This window comes from Hemiscyllium ocellatum, chromosome 28, assembly GCF_020745735.1.
Source record: "Hemiscyllium ocellatum isolate sHemOce1 chromosome 28, sHemOce1.pat.X.cur, whole genome shotgun sequence".
Classification (NCBI taxonomy): Eukaryota; Metazoa; Chordata; class Chondrichthyes; order Orectolobiformes; family Hemiscylliidae; genus Hemiscyllium; species Hemiscyllium ocellatum.
Window position 1 is genome coordinate 17,283,423 of NC_083428.1, and position 27,736 is coordinate 17,311,158.

Genomic DNA, 27,736 nt, shown 5'->3' on the forward strand with positions numbered 1-27,736 from the left:
GTGACTTGGTGATAGGATACTGGCCTCTATGGAGTCAGTTCGTTGGTTATTTTTATTTTGTTGGTGCAAGTAGCTCTGTGCATATTGGCTGCTGCAGTTCCTACATAACAACAATGATTACATTTCAGAAGTTCTTCCATGGCTATAACATGCTTTGAGATATCATAAAAGTGTTGTATAAATGCAATTCTTTCTTTCTTTTTGTCTTAAGACAATGGAAGCCAATTTCATTACTGATAACTGTTAGCAGAATCTTAAAGCATGCAGGAACATCAAATAATGAAAACTCTATGCTAAACCAATTCCATTCCTGGCAAATAACAAGCTGGAAGTATTTTGTTTACATGATTAAAATGTAACTTTAAATTTAAAGTCATATGCAGCACTTCTGTAAAAGGTAAATACCAACCATATCAATTATGTTTCAAACCTATTCACCTGTATTCTGAACCAGTAGCGAATATTTTAATTAAAAGGCAAAGACAAACAGAAATGTTTGGGTGCGGTGCAAGCCAAAGGGAAAAGTTGTGTGAACAAGATCCTGAAATGTTGAGCAGAATAATTTGTTTTGATCATAACTTAAGACTTTGACCGGATTTTCCCAGTCCAGCTACTTGAGATTAATCTGTTAGTAAACATCCCAGGATGGTACTGAAGGAGTGCTGCATGGTCAAAGGTGCTGCTTTTCGATTGAGCTCATTGACCACCTTGTGTGGACATTTTTTAAAAATCTCACGTTATTGTTTTGGAAAACAGTGAGGCAATTTTTCCTCGTGTGCTTGTCAATCTTAGTGCTCAACTATCATCAGTAAAACCCAGTGATCATCCTGGCCTTGCTGTGTCAGCAGGTTTACTGTGAACAAATTGGCTGTTGTGTTTCCTACATTACAACTGTTTCCTACATTACAAAATAATACTTAATTGGCTATAAAGTGCTTTGGGACATCTTGAGGGCTTTTAATACAACTGTTTCTTTTCTGTAAAGTTGTTCTATATTATAATAGGTTTATTTATTATAAATGCATGGGGCTTTCTCCAATGACTACACTCATTACCAAAGGCACCCTGTCATCTTGGGAAGTAACAATCATGGAAGTGAGCGTTTATTAATGTGCTTTCAGAGTTGGTTTCAGTAAACTGAGTGCGGAGAGCGAGCCTGTCTGCTTCTCCTTCTTCTAACCTCCAACGCAGTTTCACTGGAGCAGAAATCAATTTCTGGAACCCGGCATGACCAGCCACTTTCTGAAGTAAGAGAAGGACAATGAATGAATGTGACAAGCCTTAGACCAGACTGACAACAACACAGACAGTAAAGGCCACATTTTTTTTAAAAAATCTTACAATCTTCAAAGAGATTTGCTGCAATTTTGCTAGGACTTTGCAAAATAGATGCCCATTGCAACTTATTTCCGAAACTCCTTCTTTAATTGAACATCTTGTTGCATTGGCTTTGGTGGGAGCCATGGTGGCACAGTGGCTAGCACTGCTGCCTCTCAGCGCCAGAGACCTGGGTTCAATTCCCGACTCAGGTGACTGTCTCTGTGGAGTTTGCATATTCTCCCCGTGTCTGTGTGGGTTTTCTCCCACAGTCCATAAATGTGCAGGTCAGGTGAATTGGCCATGCTAAATTGCCCGTAGGGTTAGGTAAAGGGGAATGGGTGGGTAGTGTGTTGGTGTGGACTTGTTGGGCTGAAGGGCCTGTTTCCATACTGTAAGTAATCTAACCTAGAAACCTACAGTCACCAGTCAAATGCCATTTGCAGTTTTTCAGGCTGATTATTGAAAGGTTAAAGCTTTTCTCAGCAGGCAGGCAGTCCCAGAGCCATGTCACAGATACCAAACAGCTTGATGGGCTGTGTATGTTTGGAGGAATCTTAATAGCCTTTCAACAACCCAAACCAATACTTGCAGAAAGTCAGTAAAATCACCTCAAGGCTTTTCTAACACATTCTTTTCATTTCTTTCCCAGCTGATTCCCATTTCTATGATCATTGGTCAAATTATCTCAGAACTTTTTCTTCCCTGCTGAATGAAATGTAATGCCCTCCCCTGAGGAAGGTTTAGAGATGTGGGGGTCAATTAATTGGGTGGTGGGTGCCAGACGTGGATCCTATTACCTTCTCACTTCGGCTCCTGTTGAGTCAGCTGATGGATACCTTGTGGACAGTCTTTCTGCTTTGCTGTCAATTCAGGTCTTTAAATAGCTATTAATACCCACTCAAGGGTCTCATCACACCACTGCAGATTTTCAGTGTTGTGTAATGGAAGTCACTCTTCAGGGACCCGAAAGTCTGTTTTGTTTGCTTGTGAAATTCTGGGGGGGTTGGGGACATTTGGTCCCTTATTGCTGGCATTGTGTGTCTGAACAAGCGAACCAGCAACAAGAATGAGACCGGTACCAAAAAACAACCGCTGCTGTTGCCTGTGACCCTTCTTCCCTCCATCTTCCTGACGTCCCGCCCCAATCCATTCTCCTTGAACCTGGCTTGGTCACTCTCTAATCTGGGGCTTCTGTTAAGTGGCAATGCCATTACTTGCAACGGAGAGCCTCTGATTCACTAATTGATCTCCAGGGGAGGAGGATATCCCATAATCCTCTGTTCCATAATCCTGTGATAGATCTGCCTCGAGCCAGTTAAGAGTTTGATTGACACTTGATAAGGCAGGTTTTCCTCAAAATAGGGAACAAAGGACTTTGGTTGGTAGTCAAGATATCCATTGCTTGGATTAAAAATTATCCCTGACTTCAATATACTAATCCAGATTAACTGAATATTCACTCATTGCACAACACCAGGTGAATACACCAGTACTCTCCACAATCACCTGATTAAGGAGCAGCGCTCCATAAGATAGTGCTTCCAAATAAACCTGTTGGACTTTTACCTGATGTGTGCTTTTTAACCTTGTACACCCCAGTTCAAAACCGGCACCTCCAAGTCATCACCTCATTGTGTTTCCCTCTAAGGGCTTTTTACTGTGTTCACTACATCAGTGTAACTCATTGTATTTATAGCGAGGTATGTCTGAGAGACAAATATAAATGCCAATCTTTGTCAACAGTAATTAATACAATTGTTCCTTACTGTCTATCGACGTCAGGCTAACAACAGAGTTCTTGACAACACTCTTTTCATGCAGAGCACGTGGAGTCTGTTTTATAATTTGTAAATTTACACACCTAATAATAGGATCACAATCTGACAATGTCCCTTGATAGCGAATGGTCTGATTAACAGACAGTTGGAACACATGTGATACTTGTGTTTGCTACATAATGGCCGTATTCTTCTCAAATGCAACAGAGATGAAAAAAGAGCCTGGATTCCTTTCCAAAGTAACTTTCTAAAGCTGCAAACTTTCTCCTGCAAAAGTTAAAGTAAACAAGCTGTCAGGACTCTGATTCTCCAAAACATCTGCACTGTTGAGAGGAGGCTCTCATTTTTGCTATTTGTACTTGAACTTTGTGATTGATTTTGCTATGACTACACTGCCAAGATAAATATTTTGTTCTACCTTGGTACTTATCTGTGATCTTTGTATTCTCTTCAACAATTATTGTTACCTTGGTTGCAGATGTGCTAATTCCGAGGCTAAATCTATCAGTTAATTGATGATGTACATTTGGTGCAATATATTCTTAAACCTCTGTCAAATATTCAAGCGGTTTGTCGACAAAATCAAGGGGCTACAATTGATTTTACACAAGTTTACTTCTCAAACATTTCTCCCCAGCCAAAAACAGATTAAGTGAGTATTCACCTCATCGTGTTTCCCTCTAAAGGCTTTTTACTGTGCTCACTACATCGTGGTAGCTCATTGCATTTACAGCGAGGTATGTCTGAGAGACAAATATAAATGCAAATCTTTGCCAACAGTAATTAATACAATTTTTTTCTTAGTTTCGTTTGAACATAAGGCTAACAACAGAGCTCTTGATGGCAATATTTTCAAGAAGAGCATGTAGAGTCTGTTGCAGATGCTTGCGACTTTTCAGACTGAATTTTTCATTGCCCCACCCCACCTTTTATTGTTCCATTGTTAATCATTTGCTGCTGTATCCTGAACAGCGGAGGTGCTTCCTAACAGCTCCCTATTCACATCTTAAATTGTCTCCGTGGTCTCCATCACCTGCTTCCTGCACCAAATCACTTCCTCTTTCCTGACCCTGCCTTTTTGTGTTTTTCATCCCTCCAATGCAATCTTCCGTTCTAATTCTTTACTCTTTTATTGCGCCCCGTGGGTATCCTGTGTCTCAGTGTGTACTTAAAATGGATTCAATCAGCCAAATGTCTTCAATATCCTTTAGCCTGTGGTGCCTGGGGAAGAGGATGAGGGTGTAGGTGTGTGTATGTGGAAGGGGGTGGGGGATAGGTTGGGAGGGAAGGTTATAGACCCCAGACGACAGCTCTCTCTGAGATCCCAGGGTATAGCCCCATGAGACTGAATAGTGCAATACACATGCACTCCCTTTACTAGCTGTGAAAGCAACATTTGGCTCCATCTCACAAAGCTCTGCTTCCTGCTTGTTTTATTTTTGGATGAAAAGCTGGGCAGTTTCAGAGCCACTGAGAGCTGTCAAGTTTGTTCCTTACTTTTCGCAAACTGCACATAACTCAGCGGCTGCAAGTATCCTTTTCATCAATGTCTGCTGCTGAGGGCAGTGACCTCAGCACAAAGAATGCCAAAGTCCTTTTTTTTTGCCCTGAACCTATCTGCGCTAACCCATTAACACTGCAGTTAAACTTCCTCAATGAATGCCATCAAGAGACAGCAGGGCTATTGTGGTGTCAAAGAGAAATTATTCAAAGAATTGGCTGGAAGCATGGGGTGGACCTGCAGAAGTGAATGGTATTGGGGTGTGGACTTGGGAAAAAAAAACACGAACATCTGGTGAGTTTTGTGAATAGTGCTTTTTGGGGAATCACTTTGCTATGTTTTTGTGCTATTGTCAGTAATTGCTTGAGAACATTCAGGTCTCAACTCGTCCAATCATACATAAGGCTGGGGACACATGGAGTGCAAGCCTCCTTCCTGTCTGCTGTTTATAAAGCCTCTGTAAACTGCCTGTCCATTCCTTTCATTTGAAAATAGATAGACGTTAGGAGTTTAAAGAAAGTATTCAGAAAAAGGCTGGAATTCTGTTCCACTTGGCACTGTTAAAATTCAAACCAAGTCTGGATCTTCTAGAGTTTTACATTTTTTCTGAATTGCGATAGTCACTGTAGGATCGTAGAGATGAATGCTGGTGAGTTTCGTCTGAGGGTCACCATGCCTCAGGTGAGGAATAAAGTTGAGAGGGTAGGACCCTCACAGTCATCTCAGCCAGTGTCGGAAGTAAACCCATGGTGTGAATGAGACGACATTACAAACTGGTTGTTCAACAACTGAGCTGACACCCCACCTTTAAGTTAACATAATGATAAAAAGGCCAATTCAAACATATTGTTTATCAATCTGTAAACCCATTCAGAACACCCTCCATTTCTCAGTCCGTTATAAGTGTCCACACATATTTTCTTGCCACAAGCAAGCATCATCCTTATTCTGACAGGATAACACGTGCATACACACAAGAACGCACATATATACACAAAACTGAAAATGCGTTGCTGGAAAAGCACAGCAGGTCAGGCAGCATCCAAGGAACAGGAAATTTGACGTTTCGGATATAAGCACCTCATCAGGATGAAGGGTTTATGCCCGAAACGTCGAATTCCCTGTTCCTTGGATGCTGCCTGACCTGCTGCGCTATTCCAGCAACACATTTTCAGCTCTGATCTCCAGCATCTGCAGACCTCACTTTCTCCTCAAAGATATATACACAAAAACAAACAAGAGCATTCATACAGAAAAACACAGACACAAACAAAAGACACAAAAACACACATGCACACAAAACGCATACAGACACACATACACATAAAAATCCATACAGGGCACACACACTGACACATGCATGTGCGTTCCTTTGAATAAAGAATGTCATAAGATAAGCAAAAACAGCAGAGGGCTGATGAGAGGCTTTGACTGAGAGAAACCATTTCCCCCGTCAATAACCAAAGGTCATATATCTAAAATCATTGGCAAAAGATCTGACAGTGGGATGAACAGTATATTTGACTGCTGAGTTGTTGTGGTCGGGAATGTTGTATCTTAATTGATGGCAGACACTGATTCCATACAGAATTTTTAAATGGAGCTGCACTGGTACTTGAGGAAAGGAATTTCTATGATTAAGTGGAAGCTGTGAAAGAGACTGGTGAGGTATTTTTAAATGAGGACAAGGTAGTACAGCCTAATGCAAGTCAACATTTGTCTTCTTGTAAAGACTGAATCTTTGCTAGGATGCTATGGTATGCTCATCATAAGCACCATTTCACTCTTGGGAACCCTTCCCTGGTATCTCACCCCGCTCACCCATCATCCCTTCCTTCAGCAGCTTCCACCATCATTCGGTAAGCTGAATTGAAACCTTATTGACTATAATTATAAATCACTCCATGGCCTTGTCTGACTTTATTGCAACTATACCATGCTAAACCTCATATCATCCAATCTTTTGCTTTTGTGTACTGTGTCATCTTTTATCCTTCTCCATCAATGGCAAAGCAGTCCAGTTACCTTATACCTGCATTCTGCAGTGCTCTTTCCAAGCTGCGGCAAGTCTTTTCCACCTTTAAACCTTCTTGCCATTAAAATTTCTCAAAGTGTGCCTTTGGTCAAATCCTTTTACTTGTCACCACTCAGGCCAAATCATATATCGTGTGATATTCTTTCGGATCTTTTCTCTTCGATAAACACACGTGCAAGTGTGAAATAACTGTGCAGAGGCCATGATCCCATCCCAAGTCACCCTTATTTACATGTGTGCAGTACACTAGCTGTGGACACCAGTTCGGAGTCAGTCCCCTAGAGTCAGGAGACTCTGAATCCCCTGTTAACATCTGTTAACCTGGGTGCCTGATTGGCTGAGTTTCACAACTCCAATCAAGGATCTCATAGTCAATAAGATCCACCTGGTTCCAAACATTACAAAGTGGGATATTTTCTGTACGATAAAAGCACATGCAAGTTCTTTGAGTTATTTTCTTCCATTGTTTGCAAAACTATTAAAACTTTTGAGGCTCAATTAGCATAGCATTTGATTTCCATGGAACCGTGGATTGGACAGAAGCATCTGTCCGCAACTCCCAACCAGCACAGATTTTACCACATTCCCAGTGGTGCCACCACGCGGAATATATTATCGGTGGTCAATTGCAAGTCAAAGAAAGATAATTATTTGTTAAGTACAGGGCAGCATGGTGGCTCAGTGGTAAGGACTGCTGCCTCACAACACCAGGGACTCAGGTTCATTTCCACTCTCAGATGACTGCATGGATTTTGAACCTTCTCCCTGTGTCTGCATGGGTTTCCTCGAGGTGCTCCGTTTTCCTCCCATAATCCAAAGGTGTGCAGGTTGGGTGGATTAGCCATGCAAAATACATGATTACAGGGATAGGGTAGGGGGTGGGTATGGGTGGAAAATGTTTTGGAGAGTTGGTGATGACTCAATGGACCAAATGGTCTCTTTCCACACTGTAAAACCATAAGATATAGGAGCAGAAATTAGGCCATTCAGCCCATTGCACCTTCTCTGCCATTCAATCATGGCTGATAAGTTGCTGTGGTTTTGTTTGCCGAGCTGGGAATTTGTGTTGCAGATGTTTCATCCCCTGTCATCCACTGACATCCTCAGTGCTTGGGAGCCTCCTGTGAAGCGCTTCTGTGATGTTTCCTCCGGCATTTATAGTGATAAGTTTCACAACCCCATTCTCCCACTTTCTCCCCCTAACCCTTGATTCCCTTGATACTCAAGAACCTATCTGTCTCAGTCTTAAATACACTCAATGATTTGGCCTCCATATCCTTCTGTGGCAACAAATTCCATAGATGCACCACTCTCTGGCTGAAGAAATTTCTCCTTATCTCCATTTTAAAAGGTCTTCCCTTTACTCTAAGGCTGTGACTTCAGGTCCTGGTCTCTCCTACCAATGGAAGCATCTTCCCAATATCTATTCTGACCAGGCCATTCATTATTCTCTATGTTCCAGTTAGAACCCCTCCAATCCTTCTAAATTGCATCCAGTATGAACCCAGATATCTTCAAATGTTCCTCATATGTTAAGCTTTTCATTCCTGGGACCATTCTCATGAACCTCCTCTGAGCACGCTCTAGGGTCCAGTACATCCTTCCTGAAATATGGAGCCCAAAACTGCTCACAACACTCCAAATGTGGTCTGACCAGAGCCTGATAGAGTCAAGATTAGAGTAGTGCTGGAAAAGCACAGCAGATCTGGCAGCATCCGAGGAGCAGGAAAATCAATGTTTTGGGCAAAAGCCCTTCAACGGGAATGAACCTGAAACGTCAGTCTGTGTTGCTAGTGCAAAGATGGATAAAAGTAAAAGAAAGCAAAGTTTAGAGGGAAAGCAGGTTACAATGCTATTAATTCAAAACAAATAGAACCATTAAAATTAATCTTCTTTTCATTTACGTTGTTGTTAACTTTAGTACAAAAGTGAAATGGAGACTTAATGGTTTGTAGAATTTGACTATTACATGACTCTTTAATGGAACCACGTTGAGGTCATTGCACTGCCGAATAAATACCCTATGTAATGGAACTGCTTAGTCAGAAACTTCCCTTCCTTTTTGACAATGTTTAACCAGATATATTAAGCCAGATTTCTACATCAGAGACTCTCGAGGTGGGGGAGAATCCATTAGGTATAAAGATTAACTGAAGGTAATGGATAATCATGTGAAATAATATTGACTCTATACTCAAGATAACAGCTACATCTCTTCTACAATGCAAACTTGCAAAGTGAACTGGCATCTTGCCACAGCATATGCAATGACTCCTAAACCTTTGCTTTTCTTCAACATTTAAAGGTGAGCCAAACAGCTGCTGTGAAAGGGCTTTTTTTTTAAACTATACGTCTTCATTTATCTTATACTTATGGTCAATGAGAATATTGGTTTCCACATTTAAGCAGAGATATAGAGGAGCTATATATGCCTGGCTTGGAGGTGGACTGCACAGTATTGGCCATGATGCTTTGATCTCTCGAACATCTTTGATGTTAACTGCTTCATCATTGGTGATTGTGCCATCAATGCAAAGCTCTTTGTGGTTGTTGAGGGAATGTTGGACACAGTCATGTCAGTGAACACCAACAATCTATTTTTATTAAGTGTATACACTGCACACAGAAGGTAGGCAAAGAGGACCTCTGTGTGAGTTTGCCAGGGTTGGGATCTTCCACCTGATGCAGCGAGACTTGCCAAATCTTTTCCCTCTGCAACACCTCTTCATGCCTTGAAATTTTGTTACAACCCCTCATTGAGAGCTTGGGATGGTAGCTCTACAGTTGTTGTAACTTGCTGAAATTTCCATGGCGACCGTCAATGCCACAGAGGTCTTGTCCCAATATTTCAGCTCACAACCTCACCTATGGCCCTGATCCACACTTTGGAAAACTCTGGCTTATGTCATTTCCTATAACAAAAGACATTGGGCACAGCTATCATGATAGCGAAGAATCTAACAGATTTTTTAAAAAAAATTGTTTTTGACTATTGACTGCTAACATTATCTACCTCAGGCAGGACTAATATTAAGTTATTACATGACAACAGAATCATACTTCCAGTAGAGCTTCATGCTTCAAGTGATCCAAGGTAAGATGGAATATAAGATCTTTATACCCTCATAACATAGTGATGAGGCATGTTTCTTAAAGGCATACTGACTGTAAATCAAGACACAGATAGTCCCAGAATTCTACACACTTGGTTCCAGTTCATGTGACCTTGCAGACATCTTTCACTTCACAGACTTTCCCTCCTTGAAGCTCTCCATCTCATAATCTCTCTCTTTTTTTAAGTTGACCTTATAGAGATTTATAAAATCATGAGGGGCATGGAAGAATAATTAAACAGGTCTTTTCCCTGGGGTGGGGAGTCCAGAACTAGAAGGCATAGGTTTAGGGTGAGAAGGGAAAGATTTAAAAGGGGCCTAAGGGGCAACTTTTTCACATAAAAGCTGATGTGTGTTTGGAAGAAGCTGCCAGAGGAAGTGATGGAGGCTGGTACAATTATAACATTTAAAACGTCAGATAGGTATAGGAATAGGAACAGTTTGGAGGGATATGGGCCAAGTGCTGGCAAGTGGGACTGGATTAGTTTAGGATACCTGGTCAGCATGGACGAGTTGGACCGAAGGGTCTGTTTCTGTGCCGTACATCTCTATCACTCTATGTAGCCCACCTCTTTAACAGGTATTTTGTCATCTTCTCTAATATATGCTTACGTGGTGCATTGGTAGATTTTTGTTTTGATAATTCTCCTTGAAAGTATCCTGGAATGTTTTACCATGGTAAAGGTGCTATATAAATGCAAGTTGTTGTTTGGTTGTCCCAGTGAAAGGCTAAACAAGTTGGGAACCTGCCTCTGGAAAGGTTAAACATAAAGTGGTGACCTTATAAGAGATAGTTAAGATAGAGTGGGCACCAAGAAACTGTTGCTGTTATGATGGAATTCCAACACGAAACTAAACAATACAAATTGCTTTTAGCATATCTTCTACACACCTTTTACCTATTGTTCCCTTTTTGGGAAGGGGGAGGAAGAGGTGGAAGGAATCCCAGGCTGACTATGAGCCCATTGAACTTGAATCATGAACATTCTTTCCACGGCCATCAAGTCCTGAAGTGGGACTTGAACCCATATTTCTAGCTCAGAAGGTGGAGCTTTGCCGATGCACCAGAGACCACAACAACATAGATATTGTATTTCTCAGTGACTTTGTAATAAGACGTTAATGAGAAAGAATGTGGAATGCAGCCTGCCAGAATACATGATGCAAATGTCATTGATGCATTTGAAAGAAATGCAAATAAGAACACATGGGAGAAAAAATAGAGTGTCTGGATAAAGTGGCAGAATGCTGGTGCCATCTTAGAATAATTGGACCGAATGGCCTCTTTCTTGTTGTATACTAAATGCAACTTGAAATGAGTCATTTAAGTTCCATGTTTTCCGTGTTATTGTCTTAGGACACAAATGTGCTGGATAGAACTTTGTGCAATGTGTGACCAATGTCATGTGCTGGACAAGTTCAGTCTCCCCACTTCACTGTTTCAATTGTTGAGACATTGCGGGCTTCGAGCAGAAGAAAAGGAGACATTCGAATATTTAGCACGGATAAGTTTCAAATGAATCTGTTCAAAGACATTATTACACACCTCTGGAGCAGGTGGAGCTTGAATCCAGGCGTCCTGGCTCAGAGATCGAGACATTATCACTGCACCTCAAGACTATCTCCATATTGTTACATACGACTGATAATGACGGTTCATTAGGTACGATTGTCCTAATTCCCATTGCTGGGAGCAAATGGTGGGTTGCAGGTCAATGGTGAGACTGCATCTGCAATACTGTCCAGAGTATTGATCTCTTTAGTTAAGGAAAAACACAATAGGGATGGAGGCAGCTGATGGGAGGTTTTCTAGACTAATATCTGAATTGGGGAATGGGGTGGTATTATGGGGAAATATTGAGCAGGTTAGGCTGGAGTTTAAAGTGTAAGAGGTGGCATGATTAACACATATAAGATCCCAAGGGATTGTGAAAAGGCAAATATGGAGTGAATGTTTCCTCTTGCGGGAGCATCCAGAACTTACAGTTACTATTTAAAAATTAAGGATTGCCTTTTTTAAACAGAGATAAGACCATGTTTTTGTCTCGGAGGGCTATGCGTCTTTGGAACTTTCTTTCAGAAAAGATGGTGGAAGCAGAGAGTCCTTGGATAGTTTGAATTCAGGACTAGATAGATTCTTGTTCAGCAAAGGGGGTGAATGTTTATTAAGGGGTAGGCAAGAATATGGAACTAAGGCTACAATCAGATCAGTCACAATCTTATTGAATGTTGAAGCAGGCTTGAGGGGTTGAATGGTCTACTCCTGTTCCTAATTCATATGCACATATCTCAAAGCAATTACATGAACCATTGCATCTTGCACAACAGGTTTACTTATTGCTTTTATTAACTGAGCGGCAAAGTGCCCACATCTATTTTTAGGAGAAAATGAGGACTGCAGATGCTGGATGATCAAAGTTGAGAGTGTGTTGCTGGAAACTCACAGCAGATCAGGCAGCATCCGAGGAGCAGGAGACTCAACGTTTCGGGCATAAGCCCTTCATCAGGAGTGAGGTTTTTAGGCCAGGCTTAGAGATAAATGGGAGGGTGTGGGTTGGGGGAAAGATAGCTGAGAAAGCAATAAGTGGATGAAGGTGAGGGAGAAGGTGATAGGTCAGAGGGGAGTGATGAACAAGTCTGGAGGGCGGAGCTGAGTTGGAGGCTTGGGACTGGGATAATGTGGGCGGTGGGGAAATGAAGAAGCTGTTGAAATCCACATTTATCCCGTGTGGTTGCAGGGTCCCAATGCGGAATATGAGGCATTCTTCCTCCAGGCAGCAGGTGGTAATGGTTTGATGGTGGAGGAGGCCCAGGACTTGCATGCACTTGCCCAAATGGGAGGGAGAATTGAAGTGTTCAGCCACAGGGCGGGGAAGGTTGGTGGGTGCAGGGATTAGACATGCATACTCATCAACCCCACTCCCCCATAGCCTGCCCTGCCCATTCTGTCAAGGACATGCAGGTCTTGGGCCTCCTCCACCGCCAAACCATTACCACCTGCTGCCTGGAGGAAGAACGCCTCATATTCCGCCTTGGGACCCTGCAACCACACGGGATAAATGTGGATTTCAACAGCTCCCCCCTCTGACCAACACTTTCTCCCCCATCTTCATCCACAATTGCTTTCTCAGCTACCTTCCCACCAATCCCAACCCCCCCTCCCATTTATCTCTTAGCTCTGGCTCACAAGCCTCGTTCCTGATGAAGGGCTTATGCCTGAAACATCGATTCTCCTGTTCCTCAGATGCTGCCTGGTCTGCTGTGCTTTTCGAGTAATATACTCTCGACTCTGCATCCATTTTTACCCAAGTTTTAGTTTCCAGGTCATTCTATGTTATCTGTTTAGTCCAGCTGAGTTCATACCCAGGGTTAATCAGTCAAGTACAGAGATCATAAATCAGTTACCAGTTTTAAATTATTGAACACAAAACTGTTAAACTATTGAACACTACAAAGATGGAAGGAGGAATCTCAATACTAAGAAAGTTAGTAAGCACACATTGGGTGACTACTTTGCTAAACATCTATTTTCTGTCCATAAAAATGACCCCCGAGCTTCCAGTTGCCTGCCACTTCAACACACCATTGTGTCCCCATGTCAGTTTTTGCTGTCTCAGATGTGCCTGCAGTGCTCTTGAGAAGCTTAATGCAACCTTCCATCTAGGCATGTTACAGACTTCAGGACTCAACATCGAGTTTAACAACTTCAGAGTATGAACACCTCTCTCCAGGTCTGTTTCCCACCCCTAAACCCCTTCTATGGGCTCTCTCTGTATGGCTAACACATTTTCAAGTACACACATTCACATTTATCACCTACCCTTCTTTCTCTCTATTTCTCTGGGCACTGTAACCACACCGCCCCATGGCCCAACATTTCAATTCCCCCTCCCATTCTGCCGAGGACATGGAGGTCCTGGGCCTCCTTCACCACCGCTCCCGCACCACCAGATGCCTGGAGGAAGAACACTTCATCTTCCGCCTCGGAACACTTCAATCCCAGGGCATCAATGTGGACTTCAACAGCTTCCTCATTTCCCCTTCCCCCACCTCATCCTAGTTTCAAACTTCCAGTTCCGCACTCTCCCCATGACTTGTCCGGAGTTGTCCGACCTGCCTAGCTCCTTTTCCCCCTATCCACTCCACCCTCTCCTCCCTGACCTATCACCTTCATCTCCTCCCCCACTCACCTATTGTACTCTATGCTACTCTCTCTCCACCCCCACCTTCCTCTAGCTTATCTCTCCATGCTTCCAGCTCACTGCCTTTATTCCTGATGAAGGGCTTTTGCCCAAAACGTCGATTTCGCTGCCTGAACTGCTGTGCTCTTCCAGCACCACTGATCCAGAATCCATTCTATATATATCTGTCTCACTTTCCCCTCTCCCCAATATCTATTTACTGACTGCTTTCCATTCTGATGAGGGATCGCTGGACCTGAAACGTTAACTGTTTTTTTTTCTCTTCATAGACCTGCTAATTTTTCCAGCACTTTTTGTTTTTGTTTGTTTCAGGTCTCAAGCATCTGCAGTTCTTTGTTTGCATGATTTATCTGAGAAAGCTAGGGATGTATTTCTCTGCATTTTACATCCATTAAAATGAACACCATCTGTGACTTCTGCTTTCTTCATTTACAGGATTGCTGCAGCTCTCTGTTCTCTGAAGATAAACTCTGTTAAAACTAATTTACAGTTCCAATTATATCTCGAAGTCAAACATCCCTTAGAACATTCGTGGGATATGGCTTTCTCCACATTACCCTATTTGTTTAATCTGTGAAAGACACACAGTTTATAGTGCAGCTAGTCATTTTCCATCCTGCCTCTCTCTGATGGAGCTGGCTGAATTTATGAACAAAATGTGTGGAATCTGAGGTCAGTTCTGTGGGGATTCTTATCCACTGAGAAATGGCATACTTGCCAATTGTCCTGTTTTGTTTTCTTGGGATAATCCAGCCTTCATGGAATTTTCTCATGCCCCGGTGTCTCTGTAAAAGAGCATCAAAAAATATCATCTGGATTCATCTTAAAAATAGACAATTTCCAGAAATGAGGCACAATTTCTGCTCCCAACATTATGCATCCTGGGCTAACTATTCTCTCAATATCTCTCTGAAAAGATGTCAATGGTATTTTATTCACTGCTCAGTAATGATAATTTAACATGCACATTGATTTAATTGAGGTAAACCTGATAGCCCAGAAAAAATTGTGAATGGAAGTATACTTAACCTATTGGCGTGACTTTCCTTTATCAGCTATTTTAATTACAGTGCATCCATTTTAACAGAAATACATTAATTCCAGCACTGAGATAGGAAACAGTGAACGTCACATTAATGTGTTAACCATTTGTCTACTCCTGTCACAGTTAAAAATTGCTAGGCATTTATTCTATCCTCTCTCTAGCTGTCCCAGAAATGGATGATCATGCTAATCTGGAGCAGGAGTCCAGAGTCTGTGAAAGGTAAAATTCACCCTCTCAAACCACTCAACAGAGATTGTAAAGCAAGTTTGATTCTGCAAAATAACCCAGGGACAGATGTAAAGCTGCACTACAATTCCAAAAAACATGGTGTTTTATGAAGACTTTGTCAAGAGTTTTGAAATGCCAGGAAGACGTGTAAGAGAAGAAGCTAATTTGATGCATTTTGTTTTCGACTAAGTTAGGATTGTAGGACTGAGGTGAATCTTGGAGCTCTGAAAGATAGAGATTGGTTCATTCTGCAAATCATTACAGCTCCCTGAAAGTTGACTATTATCAACAAATTTAAACCCCCATGATGTTTTGTAGAGCGTATTATTTTAATTTCTATGAGACAGTCGTTGTTTTTTTAAATCTATGTGGGATTTTTACATGTCACCAGAGCCGATAACATAAAGAAACAAACTCTTGCAAACACATTCTTAAACTGGCATTGCATGATGTGCAAATAAGAGTGCTTCATGGCTTTAAAAGTTGAAATCTGATGTTTTTTAAAAAAATAAGATAACAAAGGGGGCTTAAAGGAGATAGTACAGAACTGGCAAAGCTTGACATAACTGGTGCTGTTTTGCCAGGAGAAAGTAAGGACTGCAGGTGCTGGAGATCAGAGTCAAGAGTGTGGTGCTGGAAAAGCACAGCAGATCAGGCAGCAGCCGAGGAGCAGGAGAGTCGATGTTTCGGGCAGTGCTGTGTTACCAGCTACTCTTCCAGGTTCCTTGGAAAATATATCTGAAAACTGTGCTGGGAGTTCTTCAATTCCAGAATCTCATAAAAATTGCAATAGCTAGCCATAATTCCTGATATGCCTTTGTTGTGGTTTGTCTCATGTAAAAAATGAGGTCTGCAGATGCTGGAGATCACAGCTGCAAATGTGTTGCTGGTCAAAGCACAGCAGGTTAGGCAGCATCTCAGGAATAGAGAATTCAACGTTTCGAGCATAATTTGCCTTAAAGACACATACTCATGATATCAGCAGATTGCCCTAGCATTTAACATGAGTCATGCAATCAAATAGCATGGAAACCAACCCTTTGGTCCAACTCATCTGTGCTGACCAGACATCCCCATCTGAGTATTTGCCAGCATTTGGTCCATATCCCTCTAAGTCCTTCCTGTTCATGTACCCATCCAGATGCTTTTTAAATGTTGTAATTTCACCAGCCTCCACTGCTTCCTCTGACAGCTCATTTCATACACACACTACCCACAGCATGAAACAGTACCCCTCATGTCCCTTTTAAATCTTTCCCCTCTCACCTTAATCCTGTGTCCTCTAGTTGTGGACTCCCTCACCCAAGGAAATAGACCTTGTCTATTTATCCTATCCCTACCTCTTAAACGTCCATAAGGTCACCCCTCAGCTTCTGACACTCCAGGGGAAAAAGCCTCAGCCTATTCAACCTCTCCCTATAACTCAAACCCTCCAATCCTAGCATCATCCTTTTACAAAGTTAAAAATTGTGCAACACCAGATTAGAGTCCAACAGGTTTAACTTGAAGCACCAGCCTGATGAAGGAGCACCTGATGAAGGAACAGTGCTCAGGAAGCTAGTGCTTTCAATTAAACCTGTTGGACTATAACCTGGCATTGTGTGATTTTTAACTTTGTACACCCCAATCCAATACCGGCATCTCCAAATCATGATGATCATCCTTGTAAATCTCCTCTGCACCCTTCCAAGTTTCACAACATCTTTCTGATAGGAAGGTGACCAGAATTGTATGCAATATTCTAAAAGTGGCCTCACCAATGTTCTGTACGGCCACAACATGGCATCCCAATTCCTATACTCAATGTTCTGCCCAATGAAGGTAAGCGTGCCAAACACCACCTCCACCACTCTGTCTACCTGTGACTCCACTTTGAAGGAATTATCCCCCTGCACCCACTGTCTCTTTGCTCAGCAGCACTCCCCAGGGCCCTACAATTAACTGCGAGTTCTGCCCTGGTTTGCTTTCCAAAATGCAGCACCTTGCATTTATGTAAATGAAACTCCATCTGTCACTCCTCAACCCATTGGCCTATCTGATCAAGATCCCATTGTACTCTGCATTAATCCTTTTCACTGTCCACTACACCTCCTATTTCAGTGTCATCTGCAAACTTACTAACCTTGCCTCCTATATTCACACCTAAATCATTGATATAAATGATGAAAAGCAGTGGATCAGCACTGATTCTAGTGGCACACCACAGGTCATGGCTTTCAATGGAGAAATAACCCTATACCCACAACCTCTGTGTATTACCTTCAAGCTAATGTTATATCAAATTGGCTGGCTCCTGCTGGATCCCATATTAACTAACCTTATTAACCAGTCTACCGTGCAGAACCTTGTCAAATATTTTACTGAAGTTCATATAGACAATGTCAATCGTTCTACCTTCATCAATCTTCTTTGCCGCCTCTTTAAAAATTTCAATCAAGTTAGTGAGACATGATTTCCCATGTGAACTATCCCTAATTGGTCCTTGCTTTTCACATGTAAATCCTGTCCCTCAGCATCTCCTCAAGCAAGGAGGGACATAAGGCTTGCCAGTCCTATTGTTCCCTGGCTTTTCCTTAAATAAATACACGACACTAGCCAAATTCCAGTCTTCCGGCATCTCCTCCATGGTTATCAATGAAGCAAATATCTCAGCAAGGGGCCCAGCAATTTCTCTGCAGATTTCCCATAAAGTTCTGGGAAACACTTGATCAACATGGAGGATAGGAAAGATTTCTGGCTGTAAGAGCTGCCCCATTTTTTGAGGTATTTTAGGTGTTGGAGGTGATTTCCTTGAATTCCAGGAGCAGCAATTACTGTTTATATGCTGTTGCATTGCTTTGGAACTTTAGAAAAACAAAGTCAAAACAACAGCAGTTTCAAAGGGAGAAGAGCAGACAAAGGAAGCACATGGTGAGGATAGTGCAGGAGAGAGAGAGAAAGAGAGAACCTGCACAGTTACCACCTTTGCTGTTGAATTCGTGTATCGCTGGACATCAGATTGCATCTGGGAAAATGAACAAACAGTGAAATTCACAACTAATCTTGGAGGAACTGTTGGGTGAAGTTCACAACATAGAATCAGATAAGTTAATTGTTGTTTTAAGTCTGTCCAAGAGAAAGGCTGCAGTAGTAAGTATAATGGGTTCTTTCTTGATTATATGTTTTAGGAGATAAGTCTCTTGATTAAACTTAAAGTATAAGCCATAGTTATTAATTTAATCTGGGGCAGTGTTTCTAGAGGAATAAGACGGTGTTATTTTCTGGGTCTGTAGATTGTGAAGGAGCAAAAATGGCCTTTGCAGTGGTATGTACTTCTTGTCAGATGTGGAAGTGTAAAGAGAGTTTAAGGGTTACTGCGGATTATATCTGCCATAAATGCTGTTGGATGCGAATCTTATCAGTTTGAGTGGATCAGTTGGAGAGACAGTTAGAAGTGATGAGGAATTTGCAACAGCAACAGTATATGATGGATGGCAGTTATAGGAAGGGGGGAAAGTCTCAGATACAGTCACATAGATTGGTTAACTTCAGGAAGGGTGACAGAGTTCGGCACCTAGGGCAGGAGTCTTTTGTGGATATACCCATTTCAAACAGGTATGCTGTTTTGGAAAATGTAGGGGGTGATGGATGCTCAGGGGAACGTAGCACGAACAGCCAAGTTTCTGGTATTGAGACTGGCTCCAATGCAACAAGGGGTACGTCGGCTTCCAAGAGATCAATTGTGTTAGGGGATTCAGTAGTCAAAGGTACAGACAGATGTTTCTGTGGCCAGCAGAGAAAAAGCAGAATGGTGTATTGTTTCCCTGGTGCCAGGATCAAGGATTTCTCAGTGCAGAATGTTCTCACGGGGGACAGGGGCCAGCAGGAGGTCATTGTTCACATTGGAACAAATGACATTGGAAGGGAAAATGTTGAGACTCTGAAGGGAGATTTCAGAGAGTTAGGCAGAAATTTAAAAAGGAGGTCCTCAAGGGTTGTAGTATCAGGATTACTCCCAGTGCTACGAGCTAGTGAGGTCAGGAATAGAAGGATAGAGCAGATGAATGCATGGCTGAGGAGCTGGTGTATGGGAGAAGGATTCACATTTTTGGATCATTGGAATCTCTTTTTGGGTAAAAGTGACCTGTACAAGAAGGACGGATTGCACCTAAATTGGAAGGGGACTAATATACTGGCAGGGAAATTTGCTAGAACTGCTCGGAAGGATTTAAACTAGTAAGGTGGGGGAGGTGGGACCCAGGGAGATAGTGAGGAAAGAGATCGATCTGAGTTGGGTACAGCTGAGAACAGAAGTGAGTCAGTCAGGGCAGGCAGGGACAAGGTAGGACTAATAAATTAAACTGCATTTATTTCAATGCAAGGGGCCTAACAGGGAAGGCAGATGAACTCAGGGCATGGTTAGAAACATGGGACTGGGATATCATAGCAATTACAGAAACATGGCTAAAGGATGGGCAGGACTAGCAGCTTCATGTTCCAGGATACAAATGCTAAAGAAGGATAGAAAGGGAGGCAAGAGAGGAGGGGGAGTGGCATTTTTGATAAGGGATAGCATTACAGCTGTGCTGAGGGAGCAGATTCCCGGAAATACATCCAGGCAAATTATTTGGGTGGAACTGAGAAATAAGAAAGGGATGATCACCTTATTGGAATTGTATTATAGAACCCCCCAATAGTCAGAGGGAAATTGAGAAACAAACTTGTAAGGAGATCTCAGCTATCTGTAAGAATAATAGGGTGGTCATGGTAGGGGATTTTAACTTTCCAAACATTGACTGGGACTGCCATAGTGTTAAAGGTTTAGATGAAGAGGAATTACTTAAGTGTGTACAAGACAATTTTCTAATTCAGTATGTGGATGTACCTACTAGAGAAGGTGCAAAACTGACCTACTCTTGGGAAATAAGGTAGGGCAGGTGACTGAGGTGTCAGTGGGGGAGCACTTTGGGGCCAGCGACCATAATTCTATTCATTTTAAAATAGTGATGGAAAATGATAGACCAGAATTAAAAGTTGAAGTCCTAAATTAGAAAAAGGCCAATTTTGACGGTATTAGGCAAGAATTTTTAAAGCTGATTGGAGGCAGATGTTTGCAGGTAAAGGGACAGCTGGAAAATGGGAAGCCTTCAGAAATGAGATAACAAGAATCCAGAGAAAGTATATTCCTGTCAGGGTGAAAGGGAAGGCTGGTAGGTATAGGGAATGCTGGATGACTAAAGATATTGAGGGTTTGGTTAAGAAAAAGAAGGAAGCATATGTCAGGTATAGACAGGATAGATCGAGTGAATCCTTAGAAGAGTATAAAGGAAGTAGAGTATACTAAAGAGGAAAATCAGGAGGGCAAAACGGGGACATGAGATAGCATTGGCAAATAGAATTATGGAGAATCCAAAGGGTTTTTACGAATATATTAAGGATGAAAGGGTAACTAGGGAGAGAATAGGATTCCTCATAGATCAGCAAGGAGGCCTTTGTGTGGAACCACAGAAAATGGGGGACATACTAAATGAATATTTTGCGTCAGTATTTACTGTGGAAAAGGATATGGAAGATATAAACTGTAGGGAAATTGATGGTGACATATTGCAAAATGTCCAGATTACAGAGGAGGAAGTGCTGGATGTCTTGAACGGTTAAAGGTGGATAAATCCCCAGGACCTGATTAGATGTACCCGAGAACTCTGTGGGAAGCTAGGGAAGTGATTGCTGGACCTTTTGCTGGGATATTTGTATCATCGATAGTCACAGGTGAGGTGTCGGAAGACTGGAGGTTGGCAAACGTGGTGCCACTGTTTAAGAAGGGCGGTAAAGTCAAGCAAGGGAACTACAGACTAGTGAGCCTGACGTCGGTGGTGGGCAAATTGTTGTAGGGAATCCTGAGAGACAGGATATACATGTATTTAGAAAGGCAAGCACTGATTAGGGATAGTCAACATGGCTTTGTGCGTGGGAAATCATGTCTCAGAAACTTGATATAGTTTTTTGAAGAAGTAACAAAGAAGATTGATGAGGGCAGAGTGGTAGATGTGATCTTTATGGACTTCAGTAAGGTGTTCAACAAGGTTCCCCATGGGAGACAAATTAGCAAGGTTAGATCTCATGGAATACAGGGAGAACTAGCCATTTGGATACAGAACTGGCTCAAAGGTAGAAGACAAACGGTGGTGGTGGAGGGTTGTTTTTCAGACTGGAGGCCTGTGACCAGTGGGGCCACAAGGATCGGTGCTGGGCCCTCTATTTTTGTCATTTACATAAATGATTTGGATGCGAGCATAAGAGGCACAGTTAGTAAGTTTGCAGATGACACCAAAATTGGAGGTGTAGTGGACAGCGAAGAGGGTTACCTCAGATTACAACAGGATCTGAACAAAGAGACCTTGGAGTGCAGGTTCGTAGCTCCTTGAAAGTGGAGTCGTAGGTAGATAGGATAGTGAAGAAGGCATTTGGTATGTTTTCCTTTATTGGTCAGAGTATTGAGTACAGGAGTTGGGAGGTCTTGTTGCGGCTGTACAGGACATTGGTTAGGCCACTGTTGGAATATCGTGTGCAATTCTGGTCTCTTTCCTATCGGAAAGATGTTGTGAAACATAAAAGGGTTCAGAAGATTTACAAGGATGTTGCCAGGGTTGGAAGATCTGAGCTACAGGGAGAGGCTGAACAGGCTGGAGCTGTTTCCCTGGAGCGTCGGAAGATGAGGGATGACCTTATAGAGGTTTACAAAATTATGAGGGGCATGGATTGGATAAATAAGCAAACTTTGTTCCCTGGGGTTGCGGAGTCCAGAACTAGAGGGCATAGGTTTAGAGTGAGAGAGAAGGATATAAAAGAGACCTAAGGGGCAACTTTTTCATACAGAGGGTAGTACGTGTATGGAATAAGCTGCCAGAGGAAGTGGTGGAAGCTGGTACAATTGCAACATTTAAGAGACATTTGGATGGGTATATGGACAGGAAGGGTTTGGAGGGATATGAGCCAGGTGCTGGCAGGTGGGACTAGATTGGGTTGGGATATCTGGTCGGCATGGACGGGTTGGACCGAAGGGTCTGTTTCCATGTTGTACATCTCTATGACTCTATGACTCTAAGTCACAGGGATTTATCTACCTTTATGTGTTTTCAGACCTTGAGCAACTCGTCTTCTGAAATATGAATCCTTTTCAAGACATCACAATTAACGTCCCCAAGTTCCCTAGCTTCCATGTCTTTCTTCATAGCAAATACTGATGCAAAATTGGTTAGTATCTCACCCAACTCTCTTGTTCCACACATAGATAGCCAAGTTGATCTTTAAGGTGCTCTATTGTCTCTGTTGTTACTCTTTTGCCCTTAACATACTTATAGAATCTCTTTAGATTCTCCTTTGCTAAGTTTGCCAAACTATCTCATTTCCCTTTTTTGCCCTCCTGATTTCCATCTTAAGTATACTCCTATTGCCCTTACACTATTCTAGGAATTCACTCAATCTCAGCTGTCTCTACCTGATAATGTGCCTCCTTCTTTTTCTTAACCAGAACTTCAATTTCTCTGGTCATCCAGCATTCCCTACACCTACTAACCTTGCCCTTCACACATATTATCTTTCAGCTCTCATGATCTCATTCTTAATGGCTACCCACTTCCTAACCATCCCTTTACCAGTGAGTAACATCTCTCAATCAACTTTTGAAACTTTTAACACTGTCAAAATTAGCTTTATTACAATTTAGAACTCTAACTTTTTGATCAGTTCTATCCTTTTCCATAACTATTTTAAAACTAATAGGGTTATGATCACTGGCCCCAAAGTGGTCCCCCACTGATCTTCTTGCCCAGCCTTATTCCCAATTAAAGGTCAAGAATTGCTCCTTCTCCAATGAATGCATTTGCATTTTGAATAAAAAACAGTCCTCTTTCTGACGTCTTGATTTCCCTTTTCAGTATACTCCTACTGCTCTTATACCTCTCTAGGAATTCACGTGATCAGAGCTGTCTCCACCTGGTATATGCCTCCTTTTATTATAAAAGTCTCATATTTCATTACCTTGGATCAATTGTAGCATGACCCTCTACTGGAAGTATGCTCCTCTGTTGTAATCTAATATTCTAATACTAATCCAGACATTTATGTACCTGAGGAATGTAATACTTGTACATAATATTTGTATAATATGTCAGTTAGATTCTTCAATATCATGCTGTGCATGCACAGTTTCTTTAAGTTATGGGAGATAACATCAAGGTAATGTGCAAGACATGAGGGAAGACCTGGCCAAATTTGACTAGAAGGGGAGAATTGCAGGGAAGATGGTGAAGCAGCAATGGCAGTAATTTCTGGGGGTAATTTGGGAGAAGGAACAAGAAACATACAAAGGGGGGGACAAGACAACTGTGGTTGATGAGGAAAATCAGTGACAGCATAAAAAGGAAAAAAAAGGCATACAATGTGGTGAAGATTAAGCAGAAGCCAGAGAATTGGGAAGCCTTTAAAAACCAGCAGAGGACAACTAAAAATGCAATAAGGAGGAGAAGATGAAATATGAGAACGAGCCCGCTAATAATATTAAAGAAGACTGCAAGAGTCTTTTAGATTTTGTTTTGAAAGATAAGAAAGAAGCAGGACTGCTGGAAAATGAGGCGTAGGGGAGTAGTAACGAAGTAAAAAGAAGTGGAAGAGGAACTGAACAGTTACCTTGCATCAGTCTTCATGGCGGAAGAAACCAGCAGCATATCTGAATTTCAAGAGAGTCAGAGGGTAGTGTGATGACTATCACTAAGGGGAAGGTGCTGGAAATTGAGAGTACAGTAGGATTGTCAGGCTGGATGAGGTAACAGATCGAAAGAGGTGTGGCAGTATAAATTTAAATTTAACCTCTGTGGAGGAAAGGAAAAATGAAGAGCAGCCCGATGGTCCTTTTGGAATACGGTGATTTTACTTTTACATTGTTCAGGTTCTGAGTACTGTGTAGTAACTTGAAACTGTCCAACTGTTTCAAAAACAGAAGCTGAGCAAAGGCTCATTGCACTTAATGAATAAAACGTTTGAGTTGCTGAAATGTACTGGACAGAAATTGGGATGCAACCACAGATAGTTGGAGAGGGGTTGTGTCATCGGGTACTCCTTAATTACAGACAAAGTCAGCAACTATTCAGAAAGTCATAGAAATGTACAGCTTGGAAACAGAGCCTTTGGTCCAACTCGACCAGATCTCCTAATTTAATCTCTTCCCATTTGCCAGCACCTAGCCCAAATCCCTCTAAACCCTTCTTATTCATATATCTATCCAAATGCCTTTTAAATGTTGTAATTTTACCAGCCTCACCACCCCCTCTGGCCGCTCATTTCATACACTCACCACCTTCTGCATAGAAAAGTTGTCCCTTAGGTCCCTTTTATATCTTTCCCCTCTCATCCTAAACCTAAGCTGTCAAGTTCTGGACTCTCCCACGCTGGGAAAAAGACCTTGCAAATCATAATCTTATACACCTCTGGAAGGTCATCCCTCAGTTTCCGATGCTCCAAGGAAAACAGCCTCAGACTATTCAGCCTCTCCCTATAGCTCAAAGCTTCCAACCCTTACAATGTCCTTGTAAATCTTTTCTGAACCCTTTCAAGTTTCACAACGTCTTTCCCAACTAAAATTTTCATATTTCAGTCCCCATATTGATTTTCTCCTGTGCAAACCAACAGCTAAACATTCAAAGGAAAAATAACTTGTTACAAAAGCATGACCTGTGTTGCATAATGTTATTCACTAACACTTGCTACTGGAATGGTGTTGTTAAACTTGACAGGGTGCAGAAAAGACTTATAAGGATGTTGCTGGGACTGGAGGGTTTGAGCTTTAGAGAGAAGCTGAATAGGCTGCGACTTTTTTCCCTGGACCTTATAAAGGTTAATAACAAGGGGCATGATCAGGGTGAATAGTCAAGGTCTATTTCCGAGGGTGGTGGAGTCCAAAACAAAAGGGCATCAGTTAAAGGTGAGAGTGGAAAGGTTTAAAATGGACCTGAGGGGTTACTTTTTCATACAGAAGGTAATGGGTGTATGGATTGAGTTGCCAGAGGAATGGTGGAGTTGGATACATTTAAAAGGTGTCTGGATGAGTATATGAATAGGAAGGGTTTAGAGGGACATGAGCCAAATGCGAGCAAATGGGACTAAGTCAGATTGGGACATCTGGTCAGCACGGACGAGTTGGATCGAAGGGTTTGTTTCTGTTCTGTACGAATCTATAACTGTATGCTACACACCTTGAGGAAGAGCATCCTCAAAGGAACATGGGACACTGTCTCCACAAGAGCTGTGCAGCCGTCACTCTCACCAACAATGGCATCTGAAATAGGCAGATTATGAAGTTGATGTTAAGTATGTTTATCCCTCCTGATAGTTTCCCTCAGCCCTTGCTACAGCCCCAGTCTAGAGGCAACATCCTTTTTAATTAGTTGTGGTACTGCCGAGCCCACTTCTGGGTGAGCAATGGACATTGAAATCCTCACCCAGACGCCCATGGTGTTCAACATGGAGGAGTACTGGTTCATCAACTGAGGGGACATGGTAATGAGCAGTAGGTTTCCTTGCCCAAGTTTGATCTGTCGCCATGAGACTTCAAGGTGTCTGGAATCAAAGTTGAGGTCTTCCAATGCATCTCAATCTTGACTGCATTCCATTGTGCTGGCAGTTTTGCTCGGTCTGTCCTTCAGGTAGAACAGGACAGGACCACGCATGGTGATAGTAGAGTCTGATGTGTAAGGTATGATTCTGGCCGTGTGTCTTTTGTTTGACTAGTCGGTGAGACAGTCCTCCCAACTTTACCACAAGCACCCAGATGCTGGAGGATTTTGCAGGGTCGAAAGGGCTGAGTTTGCCATTGTTATTTCCAGTTTCTTAGTCAATGCTAAGCTGACCATTTGGTTTTGTTCCTTTTTGAGACATTTTAGCAGTTGGGATGACCGATTGTTTGCTAGGCCGTTTAAGAGGGCAGCTAAGAGTCTAACACATTGCTGTAGTCCTGAAGTCAAATGTACACCAGACCAAATAGGGATGGCATTTTTTCTTCCTTAAGGAACATTAGTGTACCAGATACTTTTTTTTTGTGATAATTTACAATGTTTCATGGTCATCATTAAAAGTTTAGTTCCATATTATATTGAACTCAAATTCCACCATTGATACAAACTCCGATCCACAAAACGTTACCTAAATATCTGGGATGATTAGTCCAACAACAATACCGCTATGCCATCTTCTCCCCCTGTTAAAGATGCTTTAAAGGTTGAAATATTTTACTTTGGCCAGAGCCATTGTGAGCAGTTGCACTCAACAGCTGCTAAAGATAAACAATTGCCAAAGTTGCAAAAGATAATTACCTAGGGATGGCCTGTTAGTTTTAAGGAAGTTGCTGAGAACATTCATTCACTTCAGCCATACAGAGAGAAGCTTGGCATGTCATGGTATCTAATGTTCTATTGTGCCTCACAGTCAAGAAGAGCATCAGTAAAATAACTGCAATTATCTACATGTGCTGAAAGTCAGTGTCCTCCATGTGCTACCTCCCGCCTACATCCTTCCTCAACCTGCCCTGCAAGCTGTCAGCAGCCTTGTAGATCTGCTTCACCCGTTCCAGCGGCAATGGTGCCTTTTCTCCAAAGCATTTTTGGTGGCAAGGTTTGGTGTTAAGAATCATGATTATAAGGTGTAAGACTCATCCATCCATATCCTGCTGAATAATTCATAAATGGCAGAATAAGTATAATTGTAACCTCTTAGTTGATGATGGTTTTAATCTCTTGTGCTGAGAAAATTGATTTCTGGATGTAAATTATTGATATTACAGGCAAGTGACAATCTGGGCCCATTAAACAGGCTTATCTGAACCATGAACAACTTACAGTTGGCTCTTAATTTGCTTGGTTCCTATTTTTTTTGAAAAGTTCAATAAGGGCACACATTGTAGTAAATAAATTATGGAATTAGCTTTTTAATGCTTTAAGCCATAGCTTCTTAATCTGTATACCCAATTGGTATCAATTTAATATAGAGGCCAGTGTACATCATGAAACTACATTGACAGCAATTTTTAAAATTCATTCCCTTTTTGTTTTCATTCTGTCGCGCAATGTTTTTTCTATCAATGGCCCTTGATGACATTTCCTCTCTGCTCTCCATCGATCTTTGCTTTTCTCCCCAACAGCCAACAAAACAAGCAAAAAAGAATCGTGACTCACCTCTTGTATTTGTTCAAAAATTTCATTTGCATCATCTCCTCCTCTGTATGTTTAATCTTCACACTCACAGCTGTCGCCTTTATTGTTGTTACAGGAATCAGCAAGAGAGAGAAAAAGAAAGGCTGAAAGGAAATCCATGTTATAATGCATGTGGCTGCGTCGTCATTTTTCCCGTTCACATGACCTGTGGTACTGATACAACACATTATATTGAAACAAGCTCAGACCATGAGATTACAACATGTGAATCTTGGAGCACGAATGCTGAATGCACAGCAAAACACAAATCTATCACATTTTCCATCCTGTCA

General features: G+C 41.9%; 1 long non-coding RNA gene across 2 annotated transcripts; it reads right to left on the reverse strand.

The window, feature by feature from the left end:
• Positions 1-449: 449 nt before the first annotated feature.
• On the reverse strand, positions 450-27,512 carry LOC132829147 (uncharacterized). 2 transcript variants are annotated; one of them, XR_009646213.1, is made up of 4 exons: positions 27,426-27,512; positions 25,452-25,534; positions 14,664-14,734; positions 450-1,242 (listed from the first exon to the last, which is right to left on the reverse strand). It is a non-coding gene; the product is annotated as an uncharacterized LOC132829147 (long non-coding RNA). The 2 variants fall into 2 exon arrangements; XR_009646212.1 differs by lacking the exon at positions 25,452-25,534.
• Between the last annotated feature and the right edge of the window lie 224 nt (positions 27,513-27,736).